This window comes from Opisthocomus hoazin, chromosome W (assembly GCF_030867145.1).
Source record: "Opisthocomus hoazin isolate bOpiHoa1 chromosome W, bOpiHoa1.hap1, whole genome shotgun sequence".
Lineage (NCBI taxonomy): Eukaryota > Metazoa > Chordata > Aves > Opisthocomiformes > Opisthocomidae > Opisthocomus > Opisthocomus hoazin.
This window is the reverse complement of record NC_134453.1, coordinates 26,793,466-26,809,158: the sequence shown is the minus strand read 5'-3', so window position 1 is coordinate 26,809,158 and position 15,693 is coordinate 26,793,466.

The window sequence follows — 15,693 nt, the reverse complement described above, 5'->3', positions numbered from 1 at the left end:
CACATTGAGAAAGCAACAGGATCAAATGACAAAGCTGTTGGATGAGATGCAATGACTAGATAAAGGATCCCGTAACGCCACGATTAAACAGGCATGTTGAAAGGCTCACGAGGCCATAATGGACGGTTTGCGAACGGTCGAGCAGCAGATATGTGGGGAGTCGGACAGGATGGGGGAGGTGATTTCAGGGGGGTCAAATAATGGAAGCATTAACGAAAGTGCGCCACCAGAACATTCGCAACGGCGCTGGGTTAGGGTAATGCTGGAAGACGGGGAAATGAGCTTAGCTGACGCTGATCACTATTTACGCAGTAAATACGGTAAGGAGGTGGGGGATGACGAACGTGAGGCGTGGAAGAGGGGCGTGAAGTGGAAAGAGCAAGGAGGGGGGGCATCCGGTGTTCAAAAGCCTGATTGCGCACACGGTGGGTGTGGTCTGCAGGGACCCGGCGGTACAGAGGGTGGTGGTGTGGCCGCTGGAGGTCGGAGTGGAGACGGGACGCCCCCGGTATGCGACCCTAATTTTAATATGGGACAACGATGGAGGGGGGTAATAGAAAATGCTGTAATTGAAGGACAAATGCTACCAAACAGTTTAACAGCATTCCCGGTGTTTATGCAGGGGAATCAACGGATATGGGCTCCTTTTGATTGGAAAACAGTGAGTCAGTTACAAAAAACCGTAATGAACTATGGTTTGTATAACAAGCAAGTTATGACGCTGGTTACCACCTTTTTCAAAAATCAGATATTAGTGCCAGCTGATGCCCGAGCCTTGTTAGAATTGGTGTTGCCCTCCACTGCCTTTATGCTGTGGAAGGATAAGTGGCGAGATAAATGTGAGGTTGCAATGATGCAAAACCTTCAGCTAGGTGCCGATGATCCTTTACGTGTAGTTACACTAGACCAGCTCATGGGTACTGGCGCTTTCCGCGAGGGGGCGGCTCAAGCAGCGCTACACCCTCGAATATTGCAACAGTCACAGAGCTTAGCCCTGGCCGCTTTAACTGAGTTACCACAGATTGGGAAGCCTGTATTACCGTATACGCAGATTCGTCAGGGTCCTGATGAGCCGTACATGCACTTTATAGACTGATTAAAGGAAGCATTAGATGCGGCACCAAATCTGCCAAGTGAAGCAAAAGGTGCAGTAGGAAAGGATTTAGCTTTTCAAAATGCCAACACTCAATGTCAACAGATAACTGCGTCCCTGCCTAGCGGGTCTACCCTTAGTCAGTACGTGGAGGTTTGTTCCCGATTACCTCGCTTAGCGGAGGAAAGAGAGAAGGCCAGAATACATGCGGCTGCTATGGCCACTGCTTTACGACCTGCCATGCAAACGGGGAAAGGGGATCGAGGTGCTAAAGCAAAAACTGGTTGTCTTATTTGCGGAGAGGAAGACCATTACAAAAGAAACTGTCCTCAGATCAAGAAGCAAAAGGTGGTGGTTGACGAATTTGTAGGGACATGCCATAGATGTGACAAGTTCGGGCATAAAGCAGCTCAATGCAGGTCGCAGCTTAAAAAGGATGGTACCCCCCTGTTGGGAAATGGGCAGAGCAGCGCCAGGATGGGGGGGCACGAGGACAAGAAAGTTCCCCACAGCTATGGCTGTCTCGACGAGCTCCGAGCCACCACAAGCGGCTCCGCAGGAGTCGATCTGGCCGTGGGACAAGACATCAATATAGAAGATGATAAGGTGCATGTCGTCCCCTCGGTAGCCACAGGACCTTTAGGTCATGGGCTGAGTGCATTGTTGTTGGGGCGATCCTCTGCATCTAGTCAGGGAATTTTTGTCCTACCGAGGGTAATTGATGCAGATTTCACAGGCCCAATAGGGATTATGTTAAAGGTATTCACACCACCATTAACCATCATACGAGGCAGCAAGGTTGCCCAACTGATTCCTTTTATTGCTCAGGTCCCCCTAACTGACCCTAACTATAGGGGAAGTGACGCCTTTGGCTCAAGTGGACCCCCCTTGGTGGCATTCGTACAATCTCTTTCCACAGAACAGCCCAAAAGAAAGATCACTATTAAAGGACCGAACGGCATTGCACTAAAAGACCAGAAAATGTTGTTAGACTCCGGAGTGGATGTTACTATAATCCCGAGGGCCCAATGGCCAGAGTCATGGCCATTGACGGTAGTGTCGGGCATAGTGACAGGAATCGGTGGTGCAGCAGCGACACAAATGAGTACTGAGTTCATTACCTTTATAGATCAAGATGGTAAATTGCTGGCACAAGCACGCCCTTATGTCTTGAATACTGCTATTTGGCTATTAGGCAGAGACGTACTATCACAATGGGGTTGTGTCATTCAGATGCCTTTTTGATAGGGGCCATTGAAGCGAGCGCATCCAGGCCTACACTGAAGCTCACGTGGTTGACAAAAAAGCCGATCTGGGTGGACCAATGGCCGCTGTCTACTGAAAAGCTCGCCCATCTCCAAGAATTGGTGGATGAACAAGTGAAGTTGGGGCACTTGGTCCCGTCCACTAGTCCTTGGAATACTCCTGTGTTTACCATTCAGAAAAAGTCCGGAAATGGAGACTCTTACAAGACCTAAGAGCAACCACCGTGCAGACCAACTAGTGACAGCCACTCCCGTACAAATGTCCACGAGCTTTGATGCTGCACGAGCAGCGCATGATTTTTTCCATCAGTCTGCGGTGGTGCTGCAACGACAGTTTTCATTATCTAAAGCAGATGCGCGTGCTATTGTTGCAGCCTGCCCTGACTGTGCGAGACTCACTCCTATACAGGATGGTGGTGTAAATCCTCGAGGTCTACAGCCCAGACAACTTTGGCAAACGGATGTGACCGAGTTCCCCCAGTTTGGGCATTTGAAGCACATCCATGTCTCTGTCGATACGTGTTCAGCTGCCATCTGGGCAACAGCAGATACTTCTACCAATGCCAAAGCAACCCAACGACATTGGGCGCAAGCTTTTGCTGTGTTGGGAGTACCTGAACAAATGAAAACTGATAATGGCCCAGCCTACAGGTCTCAGGTGGTGGCCCGTTTCCTTCAGCGGTGGGGTGTTAAGCATGTACGGGGCATCCCATACAACTCCACCGGTCAAGCTATTGTTGAGCGTTCCCATCGCTTACTAAAAGATCATTTAAATATTTTAAAAAAGGGGGGAGAGCAATCCCCGATAGACTGTCTACACAAAACCCTTTTTGTCCTGAATTGGTTGAATGTTAGAGGAGGTCATAGTGACCCCCCAGCTGTTCGGCACAGGGGAACAAACAAAAATGTCTATGACAATGATGTGGTGTTAGTAACGGTATTCCGCCCGGACAAAGGGATTTGGGAAGGTCCAGTATGACTACTCACTTGGGGGAGGGGATATGCTTGTGTTTCTACAGATAATGGACAGATGGAGTGGGTGCCGGCAAAATGGATCAAACCCATGTTGAATGAACACGGAAGAAGAAGGGGAGGTGATAAAAAGACAGTGGGCCTGGTTAACAAAGATGCTACATCCTAATGATGTATAGCTGTTATCTGTACTATCTGACAAGTGTCAATATGAGTGCCTGCTTTCTAGGGCTCCGGGGTTAAGTTTTGGAGAGTGAATTATTTTGCTCCTTTCTGGTAGCAGAGTTTGGGTACCCAGGTAGGACCCTGCTCTTGAACATCAATGGTCCCAGGGATCGCAGGACCTCCAGCCGGCACCGAGGGATTCTCGGGGAGAACCTCTGATCACTGGACCAAAAAGTTCTGAGCAGGGACTATTAATAAGACAAAGGCATTCTTCCAGTATTACTTTTTGTTGCCTGCCTGCTGTCTGTTCATAAGTCTTTGTAATATTTGGATTTACGTTAAAAACTTAGTGTGCTTGTGTGTGTGTGCGTGATAACTTTCTGATGCAAGTGGTGGAGGAACCAACAAGGAAAGGTGCACTGCTGGACCTTGTGTTAACAAACAAGGAGGGACTGGTGGAGGATGTGAAGGTTGGAGGTAGACTCGGCTGCAGTGACCATAAAATGGTGGAGTTCAGGATCCTGCGTGGAGGAAGCAGGGCGATAAGCAGGATCAAAACCCTGGACCTCAGGAGGGCTGACTTTGCCCTCTTCAAGGAGCTACTGGGAGGAATCCCATGAGCCAGAGCTCTCGAAGGCATGGGGGTCCAAGAGTGCTGGTGGCTCTTTAAACAACACTTCTTCCATGAACAGGAGCAATGCATCCCCCTGAGAAAGAAATCTAGCAAAGGAGGCAGGAGACCTGCATGGTTAAACAAGGAGCTTCTAGCGGAGATCAGGCGGAAGAGAAAGGTCCATGGAATGTGGAAAGAGGGGCAGGCCACTTGGGAAGAGTACAGGAATGTGGTCAGAGCGTGCAGGGATGCGACGAGGAAGGCCAAAGCCCACCTGGAATTGAAGCTGGCAAGGGATGTCAAAAACAACAACAAGGGCTTCTTCAACTTCATCAGCAGCAAAAGGAAGACTAGGGACAATGTGGGGCCGCTGCTGAATGAGGCGGGTGTCCTGGTGACGGAGGATGCGGAGAAGGCAGAGCTACTGAATGCCTTCTTTGCTTCAGTCTTCAGTGCCAAGACTGGCCCTCAGGAATTCCAGGCCCCGGAGGTAAGAGAAGAAGCCTACAGAGAGCACGACTTTCCCTTGGTCGAGGAGGACTGTGTGAGGGATCGCTTAAGTGATCTGGATGCCCACAAATCCATGGGCCCCGATGGAATGCACCCACGAGTGCTGAGGGAGCTGGCGGATGTCATTGCTGAGCCACTCTCTATCATCTTTGAGAGGTCCTGGAGGACAGGAGAGGTGCCCGAGGACTGGAGAAAGGCCAATGTCACTCCAATCTTCCAAAAGGGCAAGAAGGAGGGCCCAGGGAACTACAGGCCGGTCAGCCTCACCTCCATCCTGGGAAAGGTGATGGAGCAGCTTATCCTGGAGGCCATCATCAAGCAAGTGGAGGAAAAGAAGGTTATCAGGAGTAGTCAGCAGGGATTCACCAAGGGGAAATCATGCCTGACCAATCTGATAGCTTTCTACAATGACATGACTGGCTGGGTAGAGGAAGGGAGAGCCGTGGATGTTGTCTACCTGGACTTCAGCAAGGCTTTCGACACAGTCTCCCATGATATCCTCCTAGGGAAGCTGAGGAAGTGTGGGCTGGATGAGTGGTCGGTGAAGTGGATTGAGAACTGGCTGAATGGCAGAACTCAGAGGGTTGTCATCAGCGGCGCTGAGTCTAGTTGGAGGCTGGTAACAAGTGGTGTCCCCCAGGGGTCAGTACAGGGCCCAGTCTTGTTCAACTTCTTCATCAACGACCTGGATGAAGAGTTAGAATGTACCCTCAGGAAGTTTGCTGATGACACCAGACTGGGAGGTGTGGTAGATACACCAGAAGGCTGTGCTGCCATTCAGCGTGACCTGGACAGGCTGGAAAGCTGGGCAGAGAGGAACCTGATGAGGTTCAACAAAGGCAAATGCAGGGTCCTGCACCTGGGGAGGAACAACCTCATGCACCAGTACAGGCTTGGGGCGGACCTGCTGGAGAGCAGCTCTGCGGAGAGGGACCTGGGTGTCCTGGTGGATGACAGGTTAACCATGAGCCAGCAGTGTGCCCTGGCTGCCAAGAAGGCCAATGGCATCCTGGGGTGCATTAAGAAGAGTGTGGCCAGCAGGACGAGGGAGGTTCTCCTCCCCCTCTACACTGCCCTAGTGAGGCCTCATCTAGAGTACTGTGTCCAGTCCTGGGCTCCCCACTTCACGAAAGATGAAGAGCTACTGGAGAGAGTCCAGCGGAGGGCTACGAGGATGATGAGGGGACTGGAGCATCTCCCCTACGAGAAGAGGTTGAGGGAACTGGGCTTGTTCAGCCTGAAGAAGAGAAGGCTGAGAGGGGACCTTATAAATGCTTACAAATATCTGAAGGGTGGGTGTCAGGAGGATGGGGCCAAGCTCTTTTCAGTGGTGCCCAGCTACAGGACAAGGGTCAATGGGCACAAACTGAGGCACAGGAAGTTCCGTCTGAACATGAGGAAGAACTTCTTCCCTCTGAGGGTGACGGAGCCCTGGAACAGGCTGCCCAGGGAGGTTGTGGAGTCTCCTTCTCTGGAGATATTCAAGACCTGCCTGGACAAGGTCCTGTGCAGCTTGCTGTAGGTGACCCTGCTTCGGCAGGAGGGTTGGACTAGATGACCCACAGAGGTCCCTTCCAACCCCTAACATTCTGTGATTCTGTGATTCTGTATGTGGCCGAGACCATAAATGTGTGATTTGATGTGTTTGTTGTCATAGTGTTTGTATTTCTGTGTTCTGATGGATTTATTTGGTTTTTGTGATCTAATGGATTTGTCTGGACTAAGTAACTGCCTTTGCATCTTCTGGTTTGGTAAGTTTTCCGGGTTCTGCCTTTAGACTATTGTATCTGCATTCTGATTTATTGGGGCTGCGGAAGTATTTGATGCAGCAGGAAACAGATGGGGAATTTCTGGCTGGTTAATGTCACTAATCAAAATGTTATTGCTTATTGTTGTAATGATTATGGCAGTGATTATGTTGGTCCTGTGTATAATACGCATAACACAAGAGACTCTAGAGGTAACTGTGAAGAAAATTTTTGTGATGCAACTAACACAAATTGAGCAAATGTTTTTAAGGTAATGATAAGATAGCTTAGCTGTTTGAAAAGAAAAAGGGGGAGATGTTGGGGTCGATGTAGCTTGAGAATTAGCACGACTAGACCGCTTAAGCAAAACAGCATGATTCATCAGGCTTGCTGGAAAAGACAGCTAAGAATAGCCATTGATAGCAAAAACAAGATGTCTTCAAGGACGTGGAGGCAGTCTGTTGCTATTGGCGTTAGTGCATAGTTACCAATTATAAGGGAATGTGGGGCGTGTGAATAGTGTGTGATTTATGTCTGTAGCCTATCCGATGTAAGCGTAATCGTGTGTACAGATATGAAAAGTGTATATAACCGCAGAAGCGGGGGAATAAAAGTATCCGACTGTGCATCTTACCAATGCGTGCGAGGATTGTTCCCGTCCCTTCACGGATGTTGAGACCCGGCAGTGAAGAAAAAAAAGAACTTCCGCTGTCAGAAAAAAAAAACAGAAAGAAAAAAATGACCCATTAAGACCTAAATAAAGTGTGTCTTTACATTGTAAAGGTTGCCTTGTTTAAAACAAGCTAAAAAGCTGCTTGATGTTATGCAGTATGGTCTCAATCTTGTTTATATGTGTCAACATGATGTATAGATCTCTTAAGGTGTCAGGCACTCCAAATTGTAATTTCTAAGTTACCTTTGAAATATGAAACATGGTTTCTTAGTCACAGTATGACTGCTCAGGCAGTAAGTGGTTGTTTCTTAGGTATTAGTAACCGAGGAAGATTGCACTGTTGTTGAAGCGAGTTCCCTTGCAAGTCATCTGAGTACCAGTGACGGAGTTTGGCATATTGCCTCTTTATGGGTCTGTCCCAAAATTCTTTGTCCAGCACTAATCTCATAGTCCAAGTAAATCACCTTGCACTGCATTATCTAGGCCTTCTTCTTAGATACCCGGTACCCTTGGAGCCCCAAGAAATTTAGTAGACTCACCGTCCAAGTGATACAACTGTTTTCTGTTTTGGTGGCAATCAGGATGTCTTCCACATACCGTAGTAATTTCCCTTCTTCAGACGGGATTTCCCAGGACTCCAGGTCTTTTGCAAGTTGATTGTCAAAGATGGTAGGACTATTCTTAAATCCTTGGGGCAGCACCATCCAAGTGAGCTGAGTCTTTCGACCACTTCTGGGGTTCTCCCATTCAAATAATTTCTGACTGGTTTCATGGAGAGGGAGGCAAAAGAAGGCATCTTTCAAATCTAAAACAGTAAACCAGGTTAATTCGGAATCCAGTACAGTCAGCAAAGTATATGGGTCCTAATTGTAAAAATCTTTCTATCTTTGGCTGGATTCCTCCCTTATCTTCCTGTTTTAGGGGATATTGCTTAACTCTTACCGGTTGCTGGCCTTCTTTGAGTCTAACTTCAATGGGTGGAGCATTCTTCGCTCTTCCAGGGACATCAGTGGCCCATACCCCAGGATATACCTGGTTTGGGATCTCCTCAGGAATTTTTCCTTCTGTGGGAGGACTGGTTAGAAATAGACTCAGTACCTGAATATATTGTCGATCCTTTACCTCCAGAGTAATTTCTCCTTTTTCAAATGTCCAATTGTTCCAACAAATCCCTTCCCAGAAGTGCCTTTGGGGAATTGGGCATATACAAGAATTTGTGGATGCCCCATTGTTTTCCTAATTTATACTTCAAAGCTTTACAAAAGTATGCCTTTTCACTTTGGCTAGTTGCCCCTTTTACCATGATATAGTCACTCCCCAGGGGCATCAAGGCTTGATTCAAAACTGAGTATGTTGCCCCCGTGTCAACCAAAAATTCTACCTCTTGTTGTTTCTTCCTCTCTATTGCTAAACACTCTCCATGCTTCATCCAGCAGGACTTTCAAGTTCCTGCCTTCTGTAGGACGCAACTTCTGGAGTTTGCACCTAATGTCTCCCGTAGACTGACCCAAAAATAGGGAGACTGGTTGTTGTATTCCTACCTCTGACCCAGGGTCCAGCAGTGTGTTATGGTGCATTACATCCCTCAATCGATCCAGGAATTCAGATGGAGACTCGGAAGGACCCTGTTTAACTGCATATAAAGCTGGTCAATTTATGGTTCTGGGAATGGCCCTTTCCATTCCTTTAGAAATCCACTTTTGGTATGCCTGCAATTTCTCCATGTGAGCAGACCTGTTAGCATCCCACTTTGGGTCTTGGAGGGGGAAATAATCCTCAACATCACCTTCGGCAGTCTTATAGTGATCTTCAGCCGAATCACCTGCAGTTTTTAGAATTAACTGTTTCTCTGTATCGGTTACATATTCTGATAGTAATTGTATATCATTCCAATCTGGATTATGTTGTTTCATTATGAATTTAAAGTGTTTAGCGACACCCACTGGGTCGGCCCGATATTCCCGGGCTACCTTTTTCCAAGCATCTAAATTGGTGGTGGAAAAAGGTATTTTGATTAGCGTAGTTCCACCATCAGGTCCTACTGCCTCTCAGAGAGGTGCTTGTAAGACCGTTGTAGCAAATTTCTTCCTAGTCCGGGAAGATATAGGGCTGTCTGAAGGAGTGGGAATTTAATCCGAGTCCCCATCCTGTTCCTGTGGTCGAGGGGGAGGCTTAAACAAGTCAGTTAGATTAGTGCATCTTTGCCCAATGCTACATGCCAAACAACACTGCCTCAGTTTACCTCTGAGTTCTTTATTATTTTCTCGCTCAAGTGCGAGTATCATGGGGTCCTGTGGTGGTATCATTCCACAGTCCCTTTGTCACTCCGGATGGTTTCGGAGGGTGAAAAACATATCTGCATATGAGACTTCATCTCATTTTCCTCCTCTCCTCAAAAATTGCAAGAGAGCATTATAGTTTATTGATCCGTTTAATGGCCACTCGGCCCCATTTTCCAGTTTATATAGAGGCCACCATTGATTGCAATATTTGATAAGGGTCCTTTCACTTTCTATGCCTCCGGTCCCAACAATGTCTTTCCAGTGAGCGAGCACACAGCCTAAAGGACTCTTTTTCAATATTCCTCCCTGATTGTTACCCATTTCGCGACTTATTGCCCCTTTAATTTGTCTTTTGCTATTCTTTTAGTAAGTTTCCACATGAATCGCTTCTTACAATTCATTATAGTTTCCTCCCAATCTTTCTCCCACACATCCCAAATTTCCGGAATCAAATTTTTCCTTCCAGACACCAGCTTCACTACCTCAATTTCTTGGTGAGTTCTTTCCCAACTATAAAACCATGGGGTCCGGGGAAGGCACTTAGGACACTGCACTCCTCGCCTCCTAGATACACAGTACCACTTTTTATCACAAGATTTACACTTCAACAGGACCTAAGCTTGGTGCCAATTCTTATATAATCTAGGAGCTAGCCCACATGCGAAGCAGGGAATTATTCCTGCTTGCCCACCAACCCCAGGACTTATAAGGATTTCTGGAGGTTGTTCCCAATCTAAGGCTACCTTCCACCCTGCGGGAGTCACGTGTGCCCCTTTCAAATAAAATCTCTCTTCTCCCCTTTGTATCCAATTCCCCCCCTCATTTCAATACTCCCAGGGTTCAAGCCCAAACCACCTAAGGAGTGATTTCCTTTGCTCCGCCACTTTAATAATTAACCAGTTCCCGTTCCATGTCACTTAGGAGTGTGATTAGGTACTACCGCAGCCCAACTTGCACGTTAAAAATTTAAAAGCTTTATAATCATTCCAAGCGCTTTGTCCATCTCTGGCCATGCTCCTTGCGGAGTTATGGAACCGCAGATCGGGACTCCCACTCACTTCACAGCAATGCTGTGTCTCAACCACACATACACACGTGCAAAGATAAAACTTTTAACATAAAATCCTCGAGCATTCAAATTATAGCATTATCACTTCAGTTAGCATTCATACAAAAACCACCCGAACGCAGTTACAGTTAACATTCATACAAAAACCACCCAAACGCAATTGCGCGGAAGTCCGCTTACCCTTCTCCTGCTTCTTATATACCAATCATTAGCAGGTCCGTCCTGCCTCCCGACACTGGGATGCAGCGGTAACCTTGGGTTTGCTCAATCTACCCTCAAGATCGCTAGCGGCCGCTCTATCCGTCAGCAAACCCCCCCTTCCTTACCAGGGCACCCTTTCCCCACGGGGACTATGCTGCACGCCAGACGTCTCAGTGCGATTTACCAGCAGCCCTGGCCACGTGCATAACTTACAGGTCCTTCCCTACAAAACATACCGTTTATATCCATGGCTTCAGGAGGTTGTTTGCTCTCCGGGTGAGTGGCCGGCAGTGGAGGCTCCTCTGAGGAACGTGCTCGGGGCGTGCCTAGGAGCGTCCACTCCGCAGTCGCTCCCACGGTCGAGTAGAGATCCTCCTGCCTGGCTCGCCAAAACTGACGTGTGGAAAGCAGACTCCACAATCTGTAAGACTGTAAAGTAGGTATGTTTATTCGGCACTGGGCAGCACAGGGGGTAGTCCCACCAAAGTCGTGCACGCCGAGCAGCAACTTGTCTCTTCAATTTATACAATCAAATATTACATATACATTAGATTTCCCAATACACCTATATATATGCATCTATCCTCACTGCATATCAAAATCAGTTCCAAGAAATAATTTCCATATTATAATTAGTTCCAAGAAGTAATTTCCATAGACTCCTCCAAGTTGCACTTGCGCAGTGCCTCCTAGTGGTGGTCATCGGGGGTCCCAAGATGAAGGCCCATCCCCTTCATCACGGTGTCTGCTGATTGACCTTTGTTTTTGCACAAACTCAGTTCTCTCCTGGCTCCCATCCATACAGCAGGGTCGGTCTTGACCGGTTCTAGGCGACTCTCAGCCCCTATCAGGAACTGAGCTCTTTGTATGGAGATGCAAGACTCTCTGCTTCAGTTAATTTAGACAATAGATAAGCACTATCAGTTTTTTTTTAAATGCACAGCAACTATTAGGTAATGCCACTTCTATTAAAATCCCTTTTAACCCCTTCCTTCACCAGGGAAATGCGCCAAGTGGCTGCACGCCTGGGGAAGCAGTTGTGTTTTGGAGTATAGCTGCTCGATCCTGTGTGATGTTGAATATCCTTGGTCATCCCTGGACCTGCAGGAGGTCCCTGCAGGATTGGGCCATTGCATGAAACTCAGTTTTGAGCATTCATTCCCTTTCTTTGATTTAAGATGATTAAGGTTTGTAAGAATTCATGTGTTTTGGGGACATGGGTGGCCATTCTGCTCTGCGCTGGCATCCAGTGCTGGACCTGTCACTCCTGCATCCCACAGTATGTGTATTATGATGACTCAACTGGTGAGCAAGGGGTGAGACTTTAATTTAGGTAAGAACCAGAGTGAAAATGTGGCAGTATAGATATCCTCCTGGGCAGTGCAGGTCTGTTGGGACCCATGAGGATTTGCTCGGGTGCCCAGCCTGTGCTGGAGCCCAGACTACTTGCATTGCTCAAGCAGTCTAGTTAAAGTTTGCCCTAATTGCTGTGCTTATTAGAATTATTGTGAGCCAGTGCCAAGGTCTGTTCTTTAGCCTGGGGACCAACTGCAGCCATTTGACTACATCCTTCCTGCTCCCTCTCAGAGAGTGTGGCTGCACGCACGTAGCCTTGGGGGTGGCTCCTGGTCCCTGTGGACTCCTGCACCCATGTGGGGATGGATTGCCTGGGACAGCACGGGCCCCAGCATGCCAGGAACTGTTCTCCCAGTGTGACAGTATCAATTGTTGGGCTTGGCAGCATCCCTAGCAATATTTATTTTCCTGGGATAGGTACAGCCAGCGTGTCTCCACATGCTTTAGGCAGACCTCCCAGTGCAATGGAAACAAGTCCTAAGCAGGGGCTCTTCTCTTGCTGAGGTGCAAGAAGGAGAGAAGACACCGTCTCAAAAATTGGTCTGAGATGTGGCAAATGGGGCTTAAAAGCAACCTTAACTTTTCTTCTCTTTGGGTAGATATTTGCAGAACTTTATTGTAGATACCTGCTTATAGAGTTTAACTTATATATTTATAGGTAAAGTTTAACATTTATTATTGGGGATGGGGAGCACTGTAGGCAAATTGTGTTGAACGGTTCATCTGGGCAGTGTCCTGTGCTCTAATTCCCTCCATAGCTGAAGTTCCTTTATCCTTTAGGAGGCATTTTTTCAGGGAAATACTAGCAGATAATGCAAAGCTTTTCTACTAAAGCCTTTCATGCAATAGTTCTCTAGCAGAAAGCTAGAGTAAGGAATCATGAACTCAGATTCTATCCTAACTGCACAATTCAAAGAGGAGCCTGACAACAGAGTGTTTAAAACTTGCTAGAGTGTTTAAAACTTGGAAGAGAAAGGTCCATGGAATGTGGAAAGAGGGACAGGCCACTTGGGAAGAATACAGGAATGTGGTCAGAGCATGCAAGGACGCAATGAGGAAGGCCAAGGCCCACCTGGAATTGAAGCTGGCAAGAGCTATTAGAGAGAGTCTAGCGGAGGGCTACAAGGATGGTGAGGGGACTGGAGCATCTCCCCTACGAGGAGAGGCTGAGGGAGCTGGGCTTGTTCAGCCTGAAGAAGAGAAAGCTGCGAGGGGACCTAATATATACTTACAAATATCTGAAGGGTGGGTGTCAGGAAGATGGGGCCAAGCTCTTTTCAGTGGTGCCCAGTCACAGGACAAGGGGCAATGGGCACAAACCGAGGCACAGGAAGTTCTGTCTGAACATGAGGAAGAACTTCTTCCCTCTGAGGGTGACGGAGCACTGGAACAGGCTGCCCAGGGAGGTTGTGGAGTCTCCTTCTCTGGAGATATTCAAGACCCGCCTGGACAAAGTCCTGTGCAGCCTGCTGTAGGTGACCCTGCTTCGGCAGGAGGGTTGGACGAGATGACCCACAGAGGTCCCTTCCAACCCCTACCATTCTGTGATTCTGTGATTCTGTGAAGGGATGTCCAAAACAACAAGAAGGGCTTCTTCAACTACATCAGCAGCAAAAGAAAGGCTAGGGACAATGTAGGGCCGCTGCTGAATGAGGCGGGTGTCCTGGTGACGGAGGATGCGGAGAAGGCAGAGCTACTGAATGCCTTCTTTGCTTCAGTCTTCAGTGCCAAGGCTGGCCCTCAGGAATCCCAGGTCCCGGAGGTAAAGAGAGGAAGCCTACAGAGAGGATGACTTTCCCTTGGTTGAGGAGGACTGTGTGAGGGATCGCTTAAGCGATCTGGATGCCCACAAATCCATGGGCCCCGATGGAATGCACCCACGAGTGCTGAGGGAGCTGGCGGATGTCATTGCTGAGCCACTCTCCATCAACTTTGAGAGGTCCTGGAGGACAGGAGAGGTGCCCGAGGACTGGAGAAAGGCCAGTGTCACTCCAATCTTCCAAAAGGGCAAGAAGGAGGACCCAGGGAACTACAGGCCGGTCAGCCTCACCTCCATCCCGGGAAAGGTGATGGAGCAGCTTATCCTGGAGGCCATCATCAAGCAAGTGGAGGAAAAGAAGGTTATCAGGAGTAGTCAGCATGGATTCACCAAGGGGAAATCATTCCTGACCAATCTGATAGCTTTCTACAATGACATGACTGGCTGAGTAGATGAGGAGAGAGCCGTGGATGTTGTCTACCTAGACTTCAGCAAGGCTTTCGACACAGTCTCCCATAACATCCTCCTAGGGAAGCTCAGGAAGTGTGGGCTGGATGAGTGGTCGGTGAGGTGGATTGAGAACTGGCTGAATGGCAGAACTCAGAGGGTTGTCATCAGCGGCGCTGAGTCTAGTTGGAGGTCTGTAGCTAGTGGTGTCCCCCAGGGGTCAGTACTGGGCCCAGTCTTGTTTAACTTCTTCATCAATGACCTGGAGGAAGGGATGGAGTGCACTCTCAGCAAGTTTGCTGATGACACCAGACTGGGAGGTGTGGTAGATACACCAGAAGGCTGTGCTGCCATTCAGCGTGACCTGGACAGGCTGGAAAGTTAGGCAGAGAGGAACCTGATGAGGTTCAACAAAGGCAAATGCAGGGTCCTGCACCTGGGGAGGAACAACCCCATGCACCAGTACAGGCTCAGGGCGGACCTATTGGAGAGTAGCTCTGCGGAGAGGGACCTGGGTGTGCTGGTGGATGACAGGTTAACCACGAGTCAGCAGTGTGCCCTGGCTGCCAAGAAAGCTAATGGGATCCTGGGATGCATTAGGAGGAGTGTGGCCAGCAGGACGAGGGAGGTTCTCCTCCCCCTCTACACTGCCCTAGTGAGGCCCCATCTGGAGTACTGTGTCCAGTTCTGGGCTCCCCAGTTCAAGAAAGATGAGGAGCTACTGGAGAGAGTCCAATGGAGGGCTATGCGAATGATGAGGGGATTGGAGCATCTGTCCTATGAGGAAAGGCTGAGGGAGCTGGGCTTGTTTAGCCTGAAGAAGAGAAGGCTGAGAGCGGACCTAATATATGCTTATAAATATCTGAAGGGTGGGTGTCAGGAGGATGGGGCCAAGCTCTTTTCAGTGGTGCCCAGTCACAGGACAAGGGGCAATGGGCACAAATTAAAGCACAGGAAGTTCCGTCTGAACATGAGGAAGAACTTCTTCCCTCTGAGGGTGACGGAGCACTGGAACAGGCTGCCCAGGGAGGTTGTGGAGTCTCCTTCTCTGGAGATATTCAAGACCCGCCTGGACAAAGTCCTGTGCAGCCTGCTGTAGGTGACCCTGCTTTGGCAGGGGCGTTGGACTAGATGACCCACAGAGGTCCCTTCCAACCCCTACCATTCTGTGATTCTGTGTGATTCTGTAATTAAAAGTAATTGTAAACAGCTGTCACATGCTGTTACTGTTTTAATTAGCATTCATCACAGCTGCATCTGTATTATGCTGTCACTGGGATCCCAGAATCAATCTAATCTCGAAATGTGTCACTTTCTGAGATATTAGGAGATCATAAAAGCATGAAGGCAATATGTTTGCTGGGGTTGAAGGTCATTAATGTATGCTGAAAGCAGCTAAGAGGAGTAGGTCATACAGAAGGATAACTGGAGCAAGCAGTGATATTTTGTAAAGTTGGTAAGCTTTTCCATTTGCATTCTCTGTCCCAGAAGTTTTTTCAAAAAAAAAAAAAAGAGTGGTGCAACATTCATTTTTGATCCA